Source organism: Delphinapterus leucas, chromosome 10, assembly GCF_059928025.1.
Source record: "Delphinapterus leucas isolate spDelLeu-1000000601 "Yukka" chromosome 10, BTC_Dleu_Yukka2, whole genome shotgun sequence".
NCBI lineage: Eukaryota > Metazoa > Chordata > Mammalia > Artiodactyla > Monodontidae > Delphinapterus > Delphinapterus leucas.
This window is the reverse complement of record NC_143138.1, coordinates 49,563,465-49,588,105: the sequence shown is the minus strand read 5'-3', so window position 1 is coordinate 49,588,105 and position 24,641 is coordinate 49,563,465.

Below are 24,641 nucleotides of genomic sequence, written 5' to 3'. Positions count from 1 at the left end.
GCATATAAGCAAACAGAGCGTGGATCCAACCTAGTACAATTCCAGACCTGAGCATGTTTTTATAAATAATCACTCATAAAACTGGGGGAAGAAGGAAAAGGAGCCAGGGTGTCGTTGTCCCGCACTCTGCGGCCCCTGCACGGGCTCGTTAGTGCCGGGGACAAGCTGCCCTCTCTTGATGGAAACTTCGCAGCTTCAGGTCTGGGAGCTACAGGGGGTCCGGAAGGGACACGCAGTTCCAGACACTTGCCGCTCCCGGGATCGCCCAACAAACTGCTCAGGTCCGGACCTAAAGAAGAGCCCTGCAGCTGCGGTGGCCGTGGAGGGGGCTGGCACCTGTTCCCAGCCTCCAGCTCCAGACTCTGTATCACTGGCCAGGTCCTGACTCCACAGGGCTGAGGTGATGCCCGAGACTCTGCATTTCCTACAGCTCCAGGAGCAGCTGCTGTTCCTGGACCACTCCCAGCAACACGGATCATGTGGCTGCCCCAGATCACATGGTGAGTCACAGCCCCAGCCTGACTTGACTTCAGGCTTGCCTGCTCTTGTTCACTCTTGCCTCCTGGAGGAAAGCCTGGTCTTTACAAGTGAGAATCCAGAAACCCAGAAGGATTCCCACATCTGGTTAATTATACAGTCAATAGGATGCAACCCCCAAGTCGCTCTGGGGTGGGGCAGGCTCCAGAGTTCACAAAGTCCATTCTGCATGAAATCCTGACAAAAACACCAAGAAATGGGTCAGGCCAGCATCTGGTCACATGTCACTGATAGGGCAGGCACGTGAGGTCTGAGCAGAGAAACCACTTGCTTCCAATCACTCAGCTGAAAGGTGCCAGAGCCTGAGCTAATGCCAAGTAATGTGCTCCCACCACCTACAACAGCCCCCACCCCCCAGAGGAGGCAAGACACACCCTTCCTCTAAAAGAAGAAATGGGAGTACGCCCCACAACAAAGAATGGGGACCCAAGACCCCCGAGACCAGGCGTCAAAACTAGTGGTCCACTAGCCCACCTGGCCTATGGAGGCATCTCTGGCCTGCACAGTGTCAGGTTCGTTGTCTGCTTACTCAGCTGTATGTGTTTAAGTAGTGGGAAAATGTGCACTATAATCCAGAATGAATATTGTGAAATTCTGACGACACAGAGCCCAGGTTCACATCTTAAAGAATCGGCTCTGGTTGTGAGGGGGGAAATGTGGGGTCCAGGGGTCATCCGTGTAGCCACATGCCCAGCCTGTGGACTCACGTGACAGACACTGGACCTGGGTCTTCAGTGCCCACCGCCCCCCATCAGCCTGCGGCCAGGCCAGCCTGCACCATATGGGTTTGGATGGCTGCAAAAAACGGGAGATCCCTGAACCAGGGCAGTTCACTTGTCAAGATTTTCATGGGATATGAGACAAGGGAGCAGAGTTGAGCCAAGTCACTAGGAAAAGGATGCATTTGTTCAAGCACTGGAAAAGAAACCCCAGAATACATGCCCCTGACTTTGCTGTCACAGGAAGGTGGCCTTTGGTTGGTGATTGTTGCTGACTTCTGGAAAACTCTGCCTTTGTTAAAAAAAAAAAATTCCATTTTCTCTCCCCTCATGGGTTAGTGGTTCCTGCTGCACAAGGCCAAGGATGTTTCTGAAGGAGGCCGAGGGCCCAGCTGGCAAAACCCTGCTTTAGCATGATTTCAAACTGCCGAATCAACACAATGCCACTCTTCTGTTTACATTATTGGACAATTAGGACTTCGTGGGCTGTGAGTCTAGCCCTGTATGCAGCCATATTTGTTGTTATTAAACGGCAACAGGAAAACACATCCAGAAGTAGACTGGGGCAGAGTTTCAGGGCAATCAGATTTCTGCAAGAATTTAAACACTGACACCCTCTTTGCTGAAGACAAAAGGTTTGCCGGTAATTCATCAGACCTTTAAGACCACAGTCACGCACGCACGTGCACATGCGTGTGCGTGCGCGTGCACACACACACACACACACACATCTGTATATTTGAGAGTCAGCCCTGAGAGGAAACAGCCCCATCCTCTAGTGTTCTGCTGTCGCCTTGCAGTCTGAAGGTAGAAATAATGAGCCTGCAGAAGGGAGTGGCAGATTTTATCTCAGAGACACTGACCCGCATGACTCCGTTAGCATCGTTCCAAGGAAAATTATCCCTCCCTCTGTGGGGATGGGAGGGAGTTGCAGGGAGACAGGAGGCACAGAGATGTTCAGTTTCCATTTGGAACCAGATCACTGCCCACCACCAAGGACACGTGTGCCCTGATGCCCTCATCCCACAAAAGCCAGGCCTTGTCTATTTCTATGCTACTTGCCTGCAACAGAGCAAGAGCTTCTCCAAAGAAGGAGCACTGCCTCCCACTCCCTGCTCTAACCAGAAGCCATAACCCCATTCAGCCCACATCAGTCCAGGAAGCCCATCCCCTCAGTTTATCATTCACCCGATTTCCCTTCTGGGATCCTCTTCTTGAGGACAATCAAAGCCATGTGTTCTCCACAGAGATCTGACTTTCCAGAGAAAACCATCCTTTCCAGTTCTGAACAAGGGAAGGAGAGGGAGATGAAGTGGGGAGGGGGATGCTGGAGGGGAAAGGGGGGTTACACCCACATACACACACACATGCACGCATGCACGCACACACAGGGCATCACTGGGGACTCCAGGAAAAAAAACCTCCTGCAACAATGTAAAGACACACTAAATCTGAGATGAGATCATTGGACTTTCACTCTTTGAGTGCCAGAAGTTTTTTAATCCAGAAATGCTGCTGATGGACATGGTTATGATTCCTAAGCTTAACCACTTACTTTCTGTGGGACCTTGTACACATTTAAATAACTTGATTGAATAACTCTGAGGGGCTAGATTTCTTCATCGCCAAAATGAAGATATTAGTTTCCACTTTGCAAAATTGTCTTGTAAATTAAATTCAGAAAGCAATTGTGCACCTCAAATAGTGCCTGTTGCATACAAGAAACTCAATAAATGTGGCCTAATCATAATAATAGAAATAACAATAATATTTGAATAAACTCTATAAATGCACAGTCGGGAATGCCACATGCAGAGGTAGCCCTTAACTGTGTAAGGCTTATAGTTGAGGTCCATCCTGCATTCCAACATATTGCCAAAGGAAAGTTTTCTCAGACTGTGTTCCTCCCCCAGGACAGTTTGGGGGAGCCCCCCACTGCTAGACCAGGCTTCCTTCACAACTGAACTTGAGCTTGAGGACCCTGCGTCAGAGCTCTGTGCTGGACGGACTAGGAGACACGTCTTAGATAGCTCACCAAGCCAAGAGATCTCCTCACTCAAGGGAGAGTCTTGGTATATTAGAACGTGCTGGAAATCACAGAGTAAACTTACTACTTCTTCCTGGATGGTTAGTAATTTAAAATTTAAATTTTAAAATTACAACAAAGAGGGATATAAATAAAGTAAAAGGTAGGGAAAAAGCATAAGATTTTTAACTTAAAATATATAACTTCAAGAGAAATTCAGGCGTATAGGAGGCTGGTATTTCAGGGTCTTGGGTTGGGAGCAGAGAGTAAGCAGTCTCTCTGTTTTGCCCTTAGACTGGTTGGGAAACACTGAGTCCCCACTTAACTGCATGACAACAGGTAGAGTGGATATTATTATTGCCATTTCGTTGGTGAAGAATCAGGTACAATTAATCTGCAGTGACAGAAAACAGATCGGTGGTTTCCTAGGGCCAGGATCAGAGGAACTGACCACAAAGGGACATGAAGGAACATCTTAGGGCGTCAAATATTCTATCTTGATAGCAGTGGTGGTTACATGGCTGCACACATTTATCAAAAAACCAAACTGGATACCTAAAATAGGTATAGTTTATTGTACGTATAGCAAAACAGAATTGATTTTTTTTTTTAAGGCTTCAGTTTTTAATTGAGAGTTTAAAGGAGGCTGTTGACTCTGAATCCAATTGCAGGGAAAAACAATAGACCCTATTAGGCAGTAGAAGAACATTGTGGGGATGAGAAGGTTACAGATAAACGGCAGGGGGTGGGTAGGTGGCATTAGTGCTGAGCCATAATTAGCAACTTAGATACATGGGGAGAGTGCAGAGGAACGGCACATCTAGGGAAGGAGAAAGGAGAAGGAGGCAAGAGGAGGAAAGAGGGTGAGGCACTGGCCCCAGGACCAGAACCTGGGGGAATGGGGTGAGCCGGGGGCAAGGCGAGAAGGTTCAGGACAGGTGAGAAGTACGGTATCTGCACACAGAGGCATTTTCAGATGCAGCCTCTGGTTCTCCAAGCCATGCAGGTCACATGCTGTGAATTTCACCACCCCAGGCCAAGTTCCAGCTGCTTCCCTTAGTGCTGCAAAACTCTAGCAGAGGTTTCAGAGAGCCGAATATGCAAGCTGTCCCTCTTCCTTTGGCTCCGTGGGGGCCATTCTCCCTGGTTCCCTCCACAGAGATATTCCACTGCCAAGTGTCTCTGCACCAGGGAGTTCCATACTCCAAAAGACGGACTTATTTTTAGCTCTTGAAAAATCCCCTAGGTTTTTCAGTACAAAGGAAAGATGAGTGACTAGGCTTCTTTTGGTTTCAGGGATTGGGGCAGGGGGAGGAAAAGAAAAAAGAAAACCAACCTGAAGTTTGTTGCAATGTCGCTCTTCGTTTTTCAGTGTTAATTTGGAAATTGGCTTCAACTTGCTGTGAACCTTTGCACAGAAATATATTACGCTGAACACCGAAGTGTTTTAAAAATACCGGTGCACTCTGGTAACCATCTGTCACTCTTTGCGGCACATGGCAATTTAAAATTATTGGAGCTCTTAAATTAAGTGCTTAAATTTGAAGGTGATCACCACTTTGAACATGTGGATTGCACAGCTATCTCAACCATAACAGTGCTTCAATTTTCTTTAAACAGGTCATTTTGGAGAGCGATAAGGGAGTCTGATTGCCCAGCATGCGTTGATTTAAAACTACTGGAGTCGTCAATTCATTTCTACAAGCACTCCTGTTTGGGTGCAATCTTGCTCTGACGGCTTAAATTGGGCCAAATTAGCCTATACTGCACATGCCCAAAACGCTAATGTATTTTGGTAATCTAACCTTTTGGGGGGCAAAATTAACAATCATTTCAGCAAGGGCAAAAACAGCACTCAAGCAGATGTATTTGCCTTTCAAAAACACAAGGTCATCTAGGTGGGATTTTCTGTGTGTCTAATGTCAGAAAGATACAAAGGGAATATATGTATTGGTTTTTCAGAGACATTTGGCCCAACATAGTGTATTTCTCAAAAACAATAAGAAATTTATCAGAATGTAATGCCTGTTGTCGAACTCTGTGCCCTTGCTAGGACACACAACTTAACATTTCATTACATCTGAAATAGTAAGACACAAGTTTTAGCCACCTAACTGTACACACGGTATAAAAAAGCTTTTCTCAAACTAAATATGCCCTTCTCCAGTTACAAGAAAAAGAAAAAAAAGAAAAAAAATTAACTAGAGTGTTAAAAAGAAAAACAGCCAATGGACAAGATGTCTCACATAACAGATCTCAAAATATCTCATTATCAGGTAGTCTGAGAAAAAGAAGGTTTGCTCTTTAAAAAAGTGAGAAAATGCTGACTCAATTACACCGAAAACAGTAATAATAGCTAACATGTATTGAATACCATGCCTTTTTTATTTTTTAAATTTTATTTATTTTATTGAAGTAGAGTTGATTTACAATGCTGTGCCAATCTCTGCTGTACAGCAAAGTGACTCAGTTATACACATACAGACATTCTTTTTTAAATATTTTTTTCCATTATGGTTTATCACAGGATATTGCATATAGTTCCCTGTGCTACACAGTAGGACCTTGTTGTTTATCCATCCTATATAGTTTGCCTCTGCTAATACCAAACTCCCAGTCCTTTTCTCCCCCACCTCCCCTCCCCCTTGGCAACCACAAGTCTTTGAACACTATATCTTTATCTCCTGTCATCCTCACAGCAACCCCTGGAGGTAACTATTACAGACCCTTCACCTTTTACTGTCATATGGAACTTGTTTCTCATTTATTAGGAATAGATTCTCGTATCTACAAAAAAATTATTTTGAGGGGTCATCAGAGTAAGATAACACACAACACACACACGCACACACACACATTCTCAAAGGGTTTCTTTGCAGCTCTAATGAGGTATAACACACATACCATAAAATTCAGCCATCATCAGTACACAATTCAAATGGCATGTTGTAAATTTATGGTTATATCATCATCTCCACAATCCAATATTAGAACATTTCCATCGCCCCCAAAAGTTTCCTTGTGCCCACCTGGTCTGCAGTCAATCCCCACTGCTACCTCAAGGCCCAAGCCACCTCTAATCTGGGAATTTCATAGAAAGGGGATCATACACTATGTGGTCTTCCATGCCTGTCTTCTTTCACATAGCATAGTGTTTTTGAGGTCCATGTTGTAGCATATATCAGAAGATTTTTTCCTTTTTATTGCTTAATAATAATCCATTATATGGTTATACACAATTGATAAACATCTGGTTTGTCACCAATTTTGTACTGTAATGAATAAAGCTGCTATGACCACTTGTGTATATATCTTTGCACGGATGTATGTCGTCAGTTATCTCCTAGGTAAAAACCTAGGTGAACTGGTGATTCCTAAGATAAGTCTCTGTTTAACGTTGTAAGAAACTGCCAATCTATTTTCCAAAGCGGCTGTCCCATTCTACATATTTACATTTGCACCAGCAATGAATAAAATCCCATTTTAGTAGGAGGAAAGGGAGGCCCAGCATAGGTATTTCCCGAGACTTCACAAACAGTAACTGCAAAGAGGTGTCTGTAGCTGAATTCCTGACTCTTGGATATCCAGGTTTCTTAACTTCTCAATGTTGCATAGATTATTTGAGGTTAAACAATTGTCCCTGCTGTAGGACTTAAGAAGATGTAAGACTCTGGTAGTTATAAGGAACTTCCGAGAGGAGTTAACGGCATGTAGTGTTTTACCACATAGTTTGTCCATCGGACCCTTTCTCATCAAACTACATGTGCTCTGTTGAGCTCCCTAGAAGCAGAGCCTGAGACAGAGATGGTGGGGATGATTTGTTGAAGAAACAAATGTGTAGTGGAATGAGAGAAGCAGGCTAGAAAGGAGAAAGGGACTCAAGGATGGGATTTCAGGTAGAGTCCATCTTTGGCCTGACTGGGGCCAAGAACAAGCTCTGGAACATAAATACAGAGTCCATCTTTGGCCCGATTGAGGCTAAGAGCAAGCTGTGGAATATAAACTACAGAACAGAGTGATCTTGCCCAGGGCTCCTCAAGTCAGCAGGTGGGCTGCCACTGCTCCTTGGTGGAGGGAGAGCAGGGGCTATGACCTTTTGTCCTTGGTGCCTCCCAGTGGTAGAGAGCAATGGTCCAGAGCAGGGGCTCTTGGGAGGCATCAGCAGCTGGCTCACTACGTGCCCTGTGCTGGCAATGGGACCTGGGAGAGCACCCTATGCGCCCATTATAGGAAACTTCTCACCCTCTCCCAGAGGCTGACACACCAAGCTCTTTCTCACCTCTGGGGCTTTGCACTTGCTCTTCTAACTTGAGAATCTTACCCCAACCCAAACACAAACATATTGGCTTCTTCCCACCCCTCGGATCTTAGTTCAAATGTCAATATGAAAAAACTGAGGGACTTCCCTGGTGGTCAGTAGTAAAGAATCTGCCTTGCAATGCAGGGGATGAGGGTTCAATCCCTGGTAGGGGAACTAAGATCCCACATGCTGAGGGGCAGCTAAGCCTGCACGCCACAACTACTGAGCTCACGTGCCACAAACTACAGAGCTCATGCACTCTAGAACCTGTGTGCCACAACTACAGAGCCCACGCGCCCTGGAGCCTGAGAGCCACAACTAGAGAAGAGGAAACCCACATGCCACAACTAGAAAGAAGCCCGAGCTTTGCAACAAAAGATCCCACATGCCTCAATGAAGATCCCACATGCCACAACTAAGACCCGACACAGCCAAAAATAAATACAATAAATAAATAATAAATAAATCTTCAAGAAAAAACTGAAAGAGAAAAGGGCAGTGCTGGTCATCAAAACTGGCTATACATTCTCTGCACGATCCATGGCCGCTCTGAGCTCTTACACCCCCATCACCAGTTGACAAGGAAAACAACAGAGCATGTCGGGGAGGAGGCACTTCCTTCCACTTTGCATCACTTTTCCCAGAATCACAGGCCTCCTGAGTATATATATCACTCAGTACAGGACAGGTTATCCTGCAGTAACAAATAGCCCCCAAATCTCAGTGGCTTAAAATAAAGACTAGTTATTTCTTGCTTATACTACACATCCGCTGTGGATCAGCAAAGGCAGGGGGATGGAGGCACTGTGCTCTCAAAGACATTCAGAGGCCCCCTGGTGGATAGGCCATCAGTCTGAATGTTGCTAATCACTAACTGCCACACCAGAGGCAGAGTGTTGCAGAGGCTGTAGCATCAGCAAATAAATGGGTCAGCCTGGAAGCAGCACAAGCCACTCCTGATCGGGACTTGTTGTTACAACTGCTCACAGGGTCTGAGAAGTGCTATCTCCCATGAGCTCAGAAGAGAGACCAGTGGAGGAACATGTGGCCTTCCTTTAAGGTTTGACTTCATCTAATGATGAACAGTACGGCTCTGCTTGCTGTTCACAGTCAATAAAGTAACTCCCTTTCTGATGGCCTCCCATGTTAAACTGGGTTTGGAAAGAACAGAACTTTCAGTGGTGTAAAGATAAAGAGCAATTAAAGGGGCCATGAGCAGTGGTTAATGAGCTAGCAAGCCCTTCCAAGAGAACACTAACTCAATCCCAAGTCACCAGCCAAGGGAGTTCTGCAGTATTTTAAAATGTTCAGAGCTTTTCTACTTTCACTTTGAGGAAGAGAAAGTTGGCTTGCTTCTACTTCTAAGGTCAATAAACTTCAAGAAGCCATGAAACTTATTTTAAGACCAAGCCAGGACAGTGATCTGACAGGGTTATGGAACACAAAGCCTTAATTAAAGTTTCCATGTAAAGAGAAAGAATTTAACTACTTGCTTATATTACTCTCTGTGTAAAGAAAGTCTTTCAAACTTCTGTATCACAAAAAGTCTTTGCAAAAAATTAACTTAAAATAAGTCATCGTTTTAAAGGTACTCTCACACAACAGGCGATTAGGAAAGCCTTCTTTTGCTATTCATCATGTGTGTAGCTGCTGCAGTGTACTTTAGAGCCTTCCTCTTGAAATTAGCTAAATTTAGGATCCTTCCCCACTTGCCTGTGAGTTGCCTAGAAAGACAAGAAATTCTATATATTACGCAGAAAAGAGGGATGTAAGAGATCATGATCTATGGACACAGAATTGAGGCCATGTAAGGGTCAGCCATGCAAAAGTGTTCCCAAGGTTTAAATTAAGAGGGATTACCTCAGTCGATAACTGGGCAGAAGACCTAAATAGACATTTCTCCAAAGAAGACATACAGATGGCCAGTAGGCACATGAAAAGATGTTCAACATCACTAATTTTTAGAGGAATGCAAATCAAAAATACAATGAGGTACCACCTCACATTGGTCAGAATGGCCATCATTAAAAAGTCTACAAATGACAAATGCTGGAGAGGGTGTGGAGAAAAGAGAACCCTCCTACACTGTTGATGGGAATGTAAATTGTTGCAGCCACTATGGAGGTTCCTCAGAAAACTAAAAATAGAGTTGCCATATGATCCAGCAATCCCTCTCCTGAGCATATACCCAGACCAAACTATAATTTGAAAAGATACATGCACCCCTATGTTCATAGCAGCACTATTTACAATAGCCAAGACAGGGAAACAACCTAAATGTCCATCGGTGGATGAATGGATAAAGAAGATGTGGTGTATATATACAATGGAATATTACTCAGCCATCAAAAAGAATGAAATAATGCTACTTGCAGCAACATGGATGGACCTAGAGATTATCGTGCTAAGAGAAGTAAGTCAGAACGAGAAAGGCAAATGCAATATATCACTTATATGTGGAATCTAAAATATACAAATCAACATATCTATGAAATAAAAACAGACTCACAGATATGGAGAACAGACTTGTGGTTGCCAAGGGGGAGGTGGAGTAGGTGAGCAAAGGAATGGGAGTTTGGGATTAGCAGAGGAAAACTATATAGGATGGATAAACAAGTTCCTACCGTATAGCACAGGAAACTATATGCAATATTCTGTGACAAACCATAATGGAAAAAACATGAGACTATATATACATATGTATGTATGTATAACTGAGTCACTTTGCTGTACAGCAGAAAGTAACACACTGTAAATCAACTATATTTCAGTAAAATTTCAAAAATTAATTAATTAAGAGGGATCACAGAAATTGCCCATTTGTTTCCACAGATACAGGAGGAATTCAAGAATTTTGATGACCTACCCAAAAGTCAAATCTCAGAATGTCTAATTTTGCTTATATTTGCACTTACAGTTGCTCTGCAGTGAAAGTGAGTGAGCATCTGAAGTAGAAAATAACCCCCTGAGTCACTTGAGCCACTGACCACTTCTCATCAGTTCTTTGGCTGTGCACATCTAACCCAACAACATGAAAGAAATGTCACTTGCCCAGGCTGAAGAAGAAGGCCATGGTTGGGGCTCTCCCTGCTTGTAGAGGCCATTTGGTCATGTCTCTTAGAGCATTAATAGGCTCTAATAATATGCTGTTTGAGTGAGGTGTCTGTCCCCTCAGCCCTTCTACTCTGGCCTCCTTACTTTTCCTCAAATGTGCCACAGCCACCGAGGCCTGCATTACATCACCTATAAAATGAAGGCTTTGACTCTTGAAAAAATTAGAACATCTGGAAATAATGAGGCCCCAAGCCCCTGAGGCCACCAAGGTTGGCGTTGAGCAGCAGTTGCACTTTACCTTGGCATGAGTGCTCTGATCTGTCGCAGGGCCAGTGGGGGGCTGCTGGAGGAAAAGGGGTCCTGATTTGTGTTATTTGCCAATTTCAGTGGTATAAATACCCTGCCATGTTGATTTCAAGTGACCACTGGCACGTCTGCCAACTTACACATTTCCTGTAATTAAGCAATCGGCTTTCATGAGCTGGTACAAGCACATGCAACCACGTTTCCAGAATGCCCTAGACAGTGCCCGACACTCCAGCCCACGCGAGGTGGTTGCCTGAGTTAAAATCAGACCTGCTTCACACACTACTTGACCCATCTGGGCTCTGCAGACATCCACACCAGCCACTACAGGAGGAGATGACCCTGGATCTTTCCAGCTGCAGCTCTAGCTGATTCCATGGCTTATAGGGGGACTTCTCAGAGGACACTTCCTATACTAACACCAGCATAGGCTGATATCACCTCAATAATTTTGGATCTAGAAAGGGCTGCTAGAGAAGATTGAAATTCTTATCTGGATTCAGATTTGACTTTGCAGTCTCCACTACCTTATCCTTGAATTATTGTAACAGCTTCTTGGTTAGTCTCTGCCACTCCAGTCTCTCCTTACTTCAATGCTTTCTGTAGCTGGGTGGCCACTAGAATAACTGTCCTCCAACAGCTGTAAGAATGAAGTCCCCCATCACTGTTTTCATCTGTCACTTCCTCACTAGGTAAGCCTCTGAAGCTTCCCATGGCTTTTCCTATCTACTCAAAGCCCTCAGCTCAGCATTCAAACTTATCTGACCATAAGCAAGAGCGATAATCCTGGGCTTTTGTGGCCTCTCATAACACCAGCCAAGGTCTCTGAAATCCCTACAGACCCTCCACACTGCGTCTCAATTTCCTTATTCACAGAAGACAGCATTAACTCTCACTCCCATCTTTCATCAGACCTGCTGGAATACAGGCATCTAGTAAGCATGCTGTCTGCATACTAAGTCCCAGGGACACTCCACCTACTCCTTTCACACTCACGTCCCTAATAAACCACACACTCCTTGTGAAAACAGAGAACATGGGAAGGATACACATTTCATTGTCACACTTTCAGAGCCCCCAGAGAACAAGTCTTCAGCCCCCTTGGCATTTGCAGAAAGCACTCTCCCCTCCTTCCGCTTGTAGAAGGATGGTGGTCAGAGACTGTCCTGCAAGTCAGGTCCCTTTGTGTGTCCTACCTGTCATGAGCCTCATTCATCTACAGCAGAGATCTACTCACTATACATTTTATTAACTTTTCCCTGTTTCCAGTCTCACTTTCCTCACTTTTTCCCTTGTGTTTCCTTGTTGTCTGAACCCACATCTTGGGTTCTGCTTTTGGATAAACCAGAATGGAGGCCTGGGATCCGTGAGGGAAGAGCAGGCACGTGTGCTCGGGTGTCCATTCTCTCTGGGGCATGTCTGCAGGGTCCTGGGCAGCCACCTGTCATGGGGTCATGGAGTCTGATTCCCACCCACGCTGAGTCTCCCTTGTTATAGACCAGTGGTGCCCCACTAGGGCCAATTTTCAGGCCCCCAGACATTTGGTAATATCCAGATACAGTGTTGTTTGTCACGATGGGGGATGAACATAACTACTGGCATCTAGTGGGTGGAGGTCAGGGAGGCTGCAAAACCTCCTGCAATGTACAGGACAGCTTCCTACAACAAGAATTATCTGGGCCAAAATGTCAACGTTGAAGTTGAGAAATCTTGTCATAAAAGAAGCATGAGAGCAACTCTGTCCCTGGGGAGCAATCAGACCATTTGGGTATCAGGCTACATGTGGGGCTCAGCTACTTACAGGAGGTATCTGGGGAGACCATCTGGCTGGCACTGGAGGCCTGAGGCCCATGGAGAGGAGAGGGGGCCAGATTCCTACTGGAAGCTGAGCTGGGGTGGCCCCCGGCTGGGATAGGACAGATTCTGGTCTAGCTGCTCATCCAGGCAACACAGAGCAAAGCCCTGGGGTTATTTTTCACTCTTGCACCACAGAAAGGAGGCATCAGCTTGCCCTCTATCCCTTCCTTCTAAAAGGAATATTCTTAAGAACATTCTCTAGACCTGCAAACAATTGCATTAACATAAAAATACAAAGCCCTCTATAAACGAATAAGTCCTATCCAAAGAGGAAGCCCCCAGTGTCCCTCGCCCTGCTCCCCATCTCCACACACATAACAAACTGCAAGGTACGAGGGAAAGCCAGACAGGGGTTTAGCCACTGCCACCTTGGCTGATCCAAAATGAGTAGGATTGGCTCAAAATTTTCTGGGCACAAAGAACATTTTCCTTAAAGGTTCGAACTCTCAAAGATATCACTGTGAGTTTCCTCAGAAGCACAGAGCAGGATCCATGGTGGGATTAAAATCCCTGGCATCCCAAGTGAGAAGGCATCAGACAGGACAATGATCCAGGTGAGCTACCTGCCCAGAGAGACCAGGACGTAGAGATGCTGCCTGGACCCCACTGCACCTGGAAGAGTGCTGCTCAGGAATTCCAGCCAAAGACACCAGGCAGGACTCAGTCAGCACTTGAGTGAGCACCTGTCTCCCTGAACAGCTCCCTGGACTGCGTAATTAATCAGCCCCACTCCTGTAGGTGGCCTCCTGCCAAGGTACGGAGATGGCTACCCAAAATCCTAGCTCAATTTCAGTCTCACATTAAAGCCTTATGTGCTCTGGAGCATCTTTGCAAATCAGTGATGGTTTCTTTTTGGGAAAACAGAGAAGCAGAGAAGGGTAGCAGCCCGCTGATTGACAGAAATCCACAAACCTGGCAGCCAGCTCCAGCCCAGAAAACAAAAGGATCTTTGGTTCACCTGTCAAGACTGTGCCCTTCCTCGGCTTCTTCCCTGGAAGCTTATCTGATTCCTCGAGCCAGGTGTGATGGAGCGAAGAGCACTGACATCATCACCCAGGGTAAGCGGCTGGCTGGCTGGCTTGGAAGCCGCCAGGGAAACTGGCATAAGATGCTGCTCTCAGCAGTGGCTGCGGCTGCCTGGGAGACAGCGGATTTCTCTCCTTCAAACTGGCAGCTCAGAGAAAAAAGGAAGGAAATTAGGGGCCAGGGCTGTTCCCTGGGAGTGTCTGTGTTTACCTCTTGCCCTTGCTTCTACTTTCCAAAAGGTCCTTCCAAGAAATAAAAGAATCTTTCAAAGCTATGGGGAGGCATTAGCCAGACTTAATCAGGCAGAATCTTTAGTTATTATTTATTTTTTCTCTTCCACTCATTTTTTTGGTTTTTTTCTTCCAGTAATATTGAGATATAATTGCTATACAGCCCATAATTGACATACAGTACAAGTTTAAGATGTACAGCATAATGATTTGACATGTATTTCATGAAACGATTATCACGATAAGCTCAGTGAATATCCATCACCTCATATAGATACAAAATTAAGGAAAAAATATTTTTCCTTGCGATATTTAAGTCTTTTCACACCTTTCATATATAACATACAGCAGTGTTAGTTATCATGTTGTATATTACATCTCTAGTACTCATTTTTCTTATAACTGGAGGTGTGCACGTTTTGGCTACTTTCATCCAATTGTTCCCACCCCCAACTCTGATAACCACAAATCTAATCTCTTTTTCTATGAGTTTGTTTGTTATTGAAGTATAATCAACCTACAACACTATGTTAGTTCCTGGTGTGCAACATAGTGATTTGATATTTCTATACACTTCAAAAGGATCACCACCTGTCACCATGTCTGATTTGATAATCATCCTTCTGATAGGGGTGAGGTGATATCTAATTGTGATTTTGATTTGCATTTCACTGATGTTTAGTGATGCTGAGCATCTTTTCATGTGCCTAGTGGCCATCTGTATGTTTGCATTGGAAAAATGTCTATTCAGGACCTATGCCCATTTTTTAATTTGTTTTTGTTTTTCGTTGTTGAGTTGTATGAGTCCGTTGCATCTTTTGGATATTAACCGCTTATTGGATATATCATTTGCAAATATCATCTCCCATTCAGGTGGCCTTTTGTTTGGTTGATAGTTTCTTTCACTGTGCAAAAGCTTTTTAGTTTGATGTAGTCCCATTTGTTTATTTTACTTTTGTTTCCCTTGCCTGAGGAGGCATATCCAAAAAAAAAAATTTCTAACACCTATGTGAAACAGTGTACTGCCTAGGTTTTCTTCTGGAATTTTTATGGTTTCAGGTCTTACATTTAAGTCTTTCATCCATTTTGAATTTATTTTTGTATATGGTGTGAGAAAGTAGTCCAGTTTGTCTCTTTTGTATGAAGATGTCCAGTTTTCCCAACACCATTTATTGAAGAGACTCTCTTTTCCTCATTGTATTGGGCTGGCCAAAAACTTTGTTTGGGTTTTTCCTTACAATGTTATGAAATTTTCGGCCAACCCAATATACTCTTGCCTCCTTTGTCATAGATTAATTGAACATAGCCCTACATTTCCAAATATAGGTCTTTTACCTCCTTAATTAGACTTATTCCTAGGTATTTTAATCCTTTTGATGTGATTGTCAATGGGATTGTTTTCTTAATATCTCTTTCTGATAGTTCATTGTTAATGTATAGAAATGCAAAAAATTTCTGTATATTAATTTTGTATCCTGCAACCTTATAAAATTCATTGATGACTTCTAATAATTTTTTGGTGGTATCTTTAGGATCTTCTATATATAGTATCATGTCATCTGCAGTGACAATTTTAATTATTCCTTTCCAGTTTGGAGTTCTTTTATTTCGTTTTCTTGTCTGAGTGCTATGGCTAGGATTTCCAATACTGTGTTGAATAAAAGTAGAGATAATGGGCATTTTTATCTTATTCCTGATCTTAGAGGAAATGATTTCAGCTTTTCATCATTGAGTATGATGTTAACTGAGAGCTTGCCGTATATGGTCTTTATTATGTAGTAGAGGTATGTTCCCTTTATACCCACTTTGCCAAAAGTCTTTTCTGCATCTATTGAGATCGTCTTATGACTTTTATTCTTCTATTTGTCAATATGGTGTATCACATTTATTGATTTGTAAATATTGAACAATCCTTGCAACCCTGGGATAAATCTCACTTGATCATGGTATATGATCCTTTTAATGCTTTGTTGAATTTGGTTTGCTAATATTTTGCTGAGGATTTTTGCATCTATGTTCATCAGCAATATTGGCCTGTAATTTTCTTTTTTTGTAATATATTTGTCTGGTCTGGGTATCATGGAATGAATTAGGAGGCATTCATTCCTCTGCAATTTTTGGAATAGTTTAAAAAGGATAAGTGTTAACTATTCTCTAAATGTTTCATATAATTCACCTGTGAAGCTGTCTTGTCCTGGACTTTTGTTAGCTGGAAGGTTTTGTTTTGTTTTTGTTTTCTTTTACTTCTGATTCAATTTCATTACTGGTAATTGGTCTATTGAAATTTTCTATTTCTTCCTGGTTCAGTATTGGGAGATTGTACATTTCTAAGAACTTGTCCATTTCTTTTAGGTTTTCCACTTTATTGGCCTATGTATGTTCATAGCAATCTCTTATGATCCTTTGTATCTCTGTGGTATTGGTTGGTGTTGATTTTCCTTTTTAATTTCTGATTTCATTTATTTAGGTCCTCTCTCTTTTTTTCTTCATGAATCTGGCTAATGGTTTATCAATTTTGTTTATCTTTTCAAAGAATGAGCTCTTAGCTTCATTGATCTTTTCTATTGTTATTTAAGTCTCTATTTCATTTATTTCTCCCTGATCTTTATAATTTCTTTCCTTCTACTAACTTTGCATTTTGTTTGTTCTTTTTCCAGTTTCTTTAAGTGTAAGGTTAGATTTGGGGGTTTTTTTGTTTGTTTTTGTGTTTCCTGAGGTAAGCTTGTATCACTATAAACTTCCCTCTTAGAACTACTTTTGCTGAGTCCCATAGATTTTGGATCATTACATTTTCATATTTATTTTGTTTTGTGTTCATTTGTCTCCAGGTATTTTTTTATTTCTTCTTTGATTTTTTCAGTGACCCATTGGCTGTTTATTAGCACATTATTTAGTCTCCATGTGTTTGCGTTTTTGCAGTTTTTTTTCTGGTAATTGATTTCCAGTCTCATAGCATTGCAGTCAGAAAAGATGCTTGATATGATTTCAGTCTTCTTAAACTTACTAAGACTTGTTTTGTGGCAAAGCATGTGATCTATCCCGGAGAATGTTCCATGTTCACTTGAAAAGATTGTGTATTCTGCTGCTTTGGGATGGAATGTTATATATATAGCCATCTGACCTAGTGTGTCACTAAGGCCAGTGTTTCCTTATTGATATTCTGTCTGGATGATCTGTCCATTGACATAAGTGGGTAAAGTCCACAACTATGATTTGTGTTGCTGTCAGTTTCTCTCTTTATGTTTGTTAATATTTGTTCTGTGTATTTAAGGGCTCTCATGTTGGGTACAAATGTATTTACAACAGTCATATCTTCTTCTTGGATTGATCCTTTGATCATTATGTAACATCCTTCTTTGTCTCTGGTTAGAGTCTTTGTTTAAAGTCTATTTTTTCTAAGTATTCCTACCTAGGCTTTCTTTTCATTTCCATTTGCATGGAATAGCTTTTTCCATCCCCTCACTTTCAGTCTGTGTATGTCTTTAGATTTGAAGTAAGTCTCCTGTAGACAGCGTACATGTGGGTCTTGCATTTGAATCTATTCAGCCACTCTGTGTCTTTTGATTTGAACATTTAATCTATCTATATTTACCGTAATTATTAATAGGTATGTAATTACTGCCCTTCTGTGAAATTGTTTTGTGGTTTTTATAATTCTTTTTTTGTTCCTCTGTTCCTTTTTTATTCTTTTGCTCTCTTCCCTTTTGATATGATGACTATCTTTAGTGTTATGTTTGGATACCTATCTCGTGTGTGTGTGTGTATGTGTATGTGTGTGTGTATCTATTATAGATTTTTGGTTTGTGGTTACTATGAGGTTTATATATAGCAATATATATATGATTATATATACATATATATACGATTATTTTAAACTGACGATCTCTTAAGTTCAAAGGCATTCTAACAATCCTGCATTTTTTTTTTTTGCGGTATATGGGCCTCTCACTGTTGTGGCCTCTCCTGTTGTGGAGCACAGGCTCTGGATGCGCAGGCTCAATGGCCATGGCTCATGGGCCCAGCCGCTCCGTGGCATGTGGGATGTTCCCGGACCAGGGCACGAACCTGTGTCCCCTGCATCGGCAGGCAGACTCTCAACCACTGCGCCACCAGGGAAGACCTACCTCGCATTTTTACTCCCTCCCACATGTTTAATTTTTTGCATCATATTTATTTACATCTCTTTGTTTTGTGTAGCTCTTAACTTGTTAGTGTGGGCACAGATGATTTTACCACTTTTGTCATTTAACCTTCTTACTTGTCATTTAAGCTTACCAATTTTATAAGTGGTTGATCTACTACCTTTGCTGTGTATTTGCCTTTACTGATGAGATTTTTCCTTTCATAATGTCCACATTTCTAGGTATGTCTTTTTCTTTTCTGCTTAGAGAAGTCCCTTTAACATTTCTTGTAGAGCCTGCTTTGTGGTGCTGAGCTCTTTTAGCTTTTGTTTATCTGTGAAACCCTTTATGTCTCCTTCAAATCTGAATGAGAGCATTGCTGAGTAGGGTATTCTTGGTTGTTGGTTTTTCCCTTTCATCACTTTACATATATCATGCTACTACCTTCTGGCCTCTAGAGTTTCTGCTGAAAAGTCAGTTGCTAGCTTTATTGTAGTTCTTGTGGCTTCTTACTTGCTGTTTTTAACATTCTCTCTTTATCTTTAATTTTGCCATTTTAATTACACTGTGTCTTGGTGTGGACCTCTTTTGGTTGATCTTGTTTGGGACTCTCTGTGCTTCCTGGACCTAGTTGTCAGTTTCCTTTCCCAGCTTAGGGAATTTGTTAGCTATCATGTCTTCAAATATGTTCTCTTTCCCTTTCTCTCTCTCTTCTCCTCCTGGGACCCTTATAATGCAAATGTTAGTACACTTGCTGCTGTTCCAGAAGTCTCCTAAACTGTCCTTACTTTTTAAAATTATTTTCTTTCTACTCTGCTTGAGTGTTTTCCACTACTCTGTCTTCCAGTTCACTAACCCATTCCTCTGTAGTTTCTAATCTATTGTTGATTCTTTCTAGTGTATTTTTTATTTCAGTTATTGTATTCTTCAGCTCTGTTTTGTTCTTCTCTATATTTTCTAACTCTTTCTTAAACTACTCACTGTGATCATCCATTTTTCTCCCGAGTTTGTTGAGCATCTTTATTACCTTGAACTCTTTTTTGGGAAGAATGCTTATCTCCACTTCACTTAGCTCTTCTTTTGGGTTTTTATCTTGGTCCTTCATTTCAAAAATATTTCTCTGTTGCCTCATTTTGCCTGATTCTCTGTTTTTATTTCTATGTATTAGGAGGTCAGTTATATATTCCAATCTTGGAGAAATGGTCTTATGTAGAAGGTGTCTTATGGGGTCCAGCAGCACATGTCCCTCTGTTCACCAGAGCTATAGGCTCTAGGGGTACCCTTTCTGTGGGCTGTGTGGGTCTTTGTGTTGGGGCAGGGCCGACCACTGTGGGCATGCTGGTAGGCATGACTGGCCCCCAAACCAGTTGGTTGCCAGGTCCTACCTAGTGCAGAGGCAACTGGCTGATTGTGGATGGGGCCAGAACATGGCATGGCTGGCTGCAAGAACTGGGGAGTTCCATTTCTGGTGCTGACCCACTGGTGGGTGGGGCTGGACCCCTGCACTAATAAGCCAGAGGGAGGATTCCAAAATGTTGCTTGCCAGCACCATCGTCCTCACGGTAGAATGAACTTCCAAAAATGACTGCCAGCATCTATGTCTCCCATATGAATCCCAGTTACCTCCTGCCTCTCCCTGAGGCTCTCCAAAATCAGCAAGTGGGTCTGACACACGCTACTTCCAAATTACTGCTTGTAACGTGAGTCCCAGAATGTGTAAGTTGTTGTGTGCACCCTTTAGGAGTGGAGTCTCTGTTTCTAACAACCTTCTGGCTCTCCTGAAAGCAAGCTCTGCTGGTCTCCAAAGCCAAATGTTCTGGAGGCTTGTGTTCTCATTGTAGGACCCCTGGGCTGGGGTGTCCACTGCGGGACTCAGACCCCTCATTCCTTGGGGAAAACTCTGCAATTGTGGTTATCCTCCTATTTGTGGGTTGTCCACTGAGGGGTATGCCTATACCACAACTCCACCCCTCCTACCTATCTCGTTGTGGTTCCTTCTTTACATCTTTAGTTGTGTACGATTTTTCTCCTTGTCTTCAGGTCATTCTCATCAATAGTTGTTCTGTAAATAGTTGTAATTTTGGTGTACCCATAGGAGGAGGTGAGCTCAGGGTCTTCCTACTCCACCATCTTGTCCACAGTCCCCACTTCCACCCATTTTGACAAGCAAGTACACTATTAGGATTTTTCTAGAGAAATGGCTCTCAAAGTGTAATTACTGGGACAGGCGTCACGAGGGAATTTTTTGAAACGCATATTCTCAGCCAACCTCCAATCCTCTTGAGTCAGAAGCTCTGGGGGTGGGCTCAGCACTTTGTTTTTACAAGCCCTCCAGGTGATTCTAATGCACTCTAAAGCTTGTGAGCAAGAAGCAGAATTCATTTCCAGTCCCAGGCATCACAGGTGATTTCAGCTTCAGGAGAGTTCACACCTGGCAAATGCATTCCTTCCATTTAACCTTCCTCACTGATATCACTGTGGCACGGCCACCCCTCCCCCCAAAATATTATTTACTGACTTTAAGCTTTTCAAAATTTGCAATTTAAACTTCCCCTTGGAGTGTGAATATTAGCATAGATTTCTCATAGAATGCAAATGTTGCTAGTCGGATGTATTTCGAAGCTGAAAAGCCCTCACACCTGTCATCCAATTAGTAAAATGCTTTTACCCTAATATAGGCAATCCTATATGAATCCCGTCAGCATTCTTAAAACAAAACAGTTACTTGTCTGAAAATGATTGTACGGTGGGGAGGGGTGGTGGTGAAGGAAAGAATGTATATAGTGAATGTAAATGTGTGTGTATAAGGTAACTGTCTTAGGCAAATATCTCACACAAAGATTATTTAGAGACTACTTTATTTCTGTTGAATAACAACACCTCTCCTCTCTAAAACGCTTATGATAAGGTCACAATACTTCACCTTGGCTTTCATGGTTCCCTGGAATCATTGCTCAGTACAGCCCTCTACACTCTGTTTTCAAGCCATCCAGAGGGCATCCTCCCTGCCTTTTCCACATCACCATGGACTTCTTGGCCTGTCTGCTTTGCTCTCTTGTGCCCACATTGACCTCTTCTCTGAAGATTCCCCCAACCCCTCAGTTGGAATAAAGTCTTCCTACTCCATCTCCCTACTCAACTGGCAAAGATGGAATAAAATATTAGTACTCACTGTTGGCAATAACGTGATGAGAGAAGCATTTCCATACACTTCTCATGGGATATAAATGGGAGCAACTTTTCAGGAGAGTCACTGAGTAATATATCCAATGACCCAGTATGACTACATTTAAGACTTTATCCCAAAGAAATGTTAGGAAAATAATGTTCATTTTTTAGGGAATCTGTCCAATCCATAGACCACCATCCTCTGTTCTTTGGTAACTGGCTCCTCTGTGTACTGGGGATTTAGCATAAAAGTTGAGAGCAAATTTTGGAGCTGGTCACCTGGATTTGAAACTGGCTCTGAAACATGATACGTCTGTCACACTGGGCAAGCAACTTAAATTCTCTGAGCCGTGGTGTTATCACCCATTTAAAATAATGACATTAGTGCTCTCTCTCCTGTGCAAAGGTGGTGTGAGATGCCCCATGGTGAGCACTTGGTCCAGTGCTGGCATCCGGTTCCCACACAGGAACTGTGAATTAGTGTTGCCTTATGACTTTATGCCTCTCTGAAGCCCACTGGACCAAGGTGATGCACATAGCAGAAGATGGATCTATCAGACTATTCTCCTGGGAGTTTGGAATTGTGATTGAGGGTCAGGTAGAGAGTCTGTCTGTTGCTGGAAGCATAACATAAAACATATTCTTCCATGTGGACTCAGAATCTGTGAAGACTCTTTAGAGAATAAGAAATTTTACAGCACAACAGCACAGGCAAGAAATGGTGAGAGTTCTGGGGGCTTCCCAAGCCTCGGTTCTGCTCTCTACTGGAAGCTTGGCTTTATTTCCATCCTTGGGTTTTAGGAAACACTAAATTCCTTCTACTGAGTAGATTAGCATGGTGATTATTGTCTATCTGGTCCAGTTTTTGCCTTCTTCTGCCTTGCTCTGTGCCTTGAGGACCAACAATGAGATTGTGGTCATCCAGGGTCAATTGCCCTTGTGACCACACCCTGTTACCTTGTGATTTCATCTTTGAGTTGTTTTTTTTTTTAATTAAATTTGCAATTCTATCACAGTCTTCTATAGCATAAAGGATATGCATGGGATTTTCTTTTATTCCCTGAGTTACAGTGTTCTTCTAGACTAGGTTCTTTGTCTTTTCTCCTTATGTTTTCTCCTCCTTTGCAGTGTATTTATAGTTGCTATGGGGTTTTCTTTGTCGTATCATGGTTATCATGAGACTTGTCCAGAATTTCTATTTGATCTGCTACAGTGTGAGAGAGTGAGTTCCCCTTAAGTTCCTTTCCACTGAGACCTATTTGTATCCCTCTAAACGACAAATGGGCATTCCAGGTCCTAGCAGGTTGTTTGTTTTTAATTTTGTTTTTGCTTTTGTTTTGGTGGACCTGGAGAGCTCGAGTGGAGTGGCTGAAAGAGAAGGAAAGAGGGGACTTACTTGAGGCTGAGATCAGCCCTTCTTAAATGAGGATCTCTAATGTCTCCGGATTTTGATAGATGACTGTTTTAAACCAGCGTTTGTGACACCTGTGTAGCTGTGGCGTGTCCTATCACCCTGGCAGATAGTCTGAGTGCTCCCCATCCCTAGGGGAGTCCTGGAGCCTGTCCTCCCTCAGGAAGGGTCATCCTCGGTTTTTCTCTTCTCATTTAACTCTTCTACTTCCCCAGTGAAAAGAGAAAATGGAAGAAGTCCTTTGTTTCACTTCTCTCCAGTTTGAGGATGATGAATGGGAATTTTAGGGCTTTTGTAGACTCTCTGTGATTAAGATGCTATATCTGCCAAAACTTTTCCTTTCCTCCTGGGCATGCACAGACTACGTTTTCTAGCCTTTCTTGCAGTTAAGGGGGGCCGTGTCTCAGAGGTCTTCTGACCAGGTGAGGTCAGCCACTTCCAAGATTATTCCATAACAACTTATCGTTTGTGACTTTCTAACTTTCTTCTCCTTAATGGAGAGGACCCTGAGACCTTAGAGGAAGAAGGATCCATAGATGGAAAGAGCCTGGAAGTTACCTCAATGGAGTAACCATGTTAGTGTGTAATGAGCAAGAAAGCAGCATGTAACATGTTAAACACTGAGGTTGTATCATTGCTTGTTTCAACAATTACCCTACCCTGAATAGTATACTCACCAGTATTGCTTCTTAAATCTTGGAGATGTGGTTCAGATATATGCCACGTCTCACTATAGTATTTTAATTCTTTTCTTGCTGCCACTTGGGGAAATCTGGGGCATTCAATTGTTTTCCCTTTCCTTATTTTATTCTACTGGTGATCTATTTTTTGTTTAGTGCTACTTTTTACTAGCTTTTATTCATTTCATTAAAGATATTTTGTAAACCCATGTCAAGCAGACATTGTTACCTGAAAGTGATTCAGCATATTTTAAAAAATCTATTATAACCATTTTCCCATTCTATCTTGCAGTATATGTAGGTAATTACAAGACTGTTTCTTTTCCAGACTGTAAGTTTCATGGATTCAAGAATAATGACCTAGTTTTATGGTGACTCTCGTGGGTACCACAGCAGCTGGTTCATAGTAGGTACCCAATATTTTTTGACTAATAGGTATACTTGTCATCTGTAAGACAGGATGACTGAGTCCAGAATGTCTGCAAGTTGCAGCTGAAGGTAAATATAAGCGGACTCATCACTGAGAGAAAACACAAGTATAAGCTGCAAATGAATCTTTCAATGGCCATACAGATGATTCTGCCAAAGAAGCTCAACAATTCATCATTTTAACTGCAATAAGAAAAAGTAAGCACAATCTACTGAAGTGCCAGATTCCTTGTCAATTATGTATAAATAATCAACAAATCTACTTTGGGAATATCAACAGAAACCCAGTGAAAGTTTTGGAACTGTTAATGTTGCTCAAACACAGGCATGTCAGCTTTGCTGCCTATTGACACACACATTGTAAGATACAAGTCTCTCAATAAACCTTCAATGTTTTAATCCAAATTTTCCTTTAAAGGGTGCAACCTCATTACTTTTGAAGTACATTGGTACTTTCTAGCACTTAACTGAAAATTCTACAAACCAACAGACCCCTAGAGGAATAATGAGATGTGTAAATGGGACCAAATGGGTGATTGCCATCTTTTGCCTTTTCCTGGGCTTCCTGAGTTAGTCTGTCCAAAATCCCCATCCATGCACGAAGTTCAAGGCCATGGCTGGTAGTCACTGCAATCTAAAATTTAGGCTGAATATAAAGCAAGATCTTCCTTCATTCCCTTTTCCTACCTATATATCTATCACTCCTTCATGAAGTAGAAAATGTCATTTCCTACCAGCTGATATTCCCAACTTCACCTCTTCTCTGAGCTCTAGATC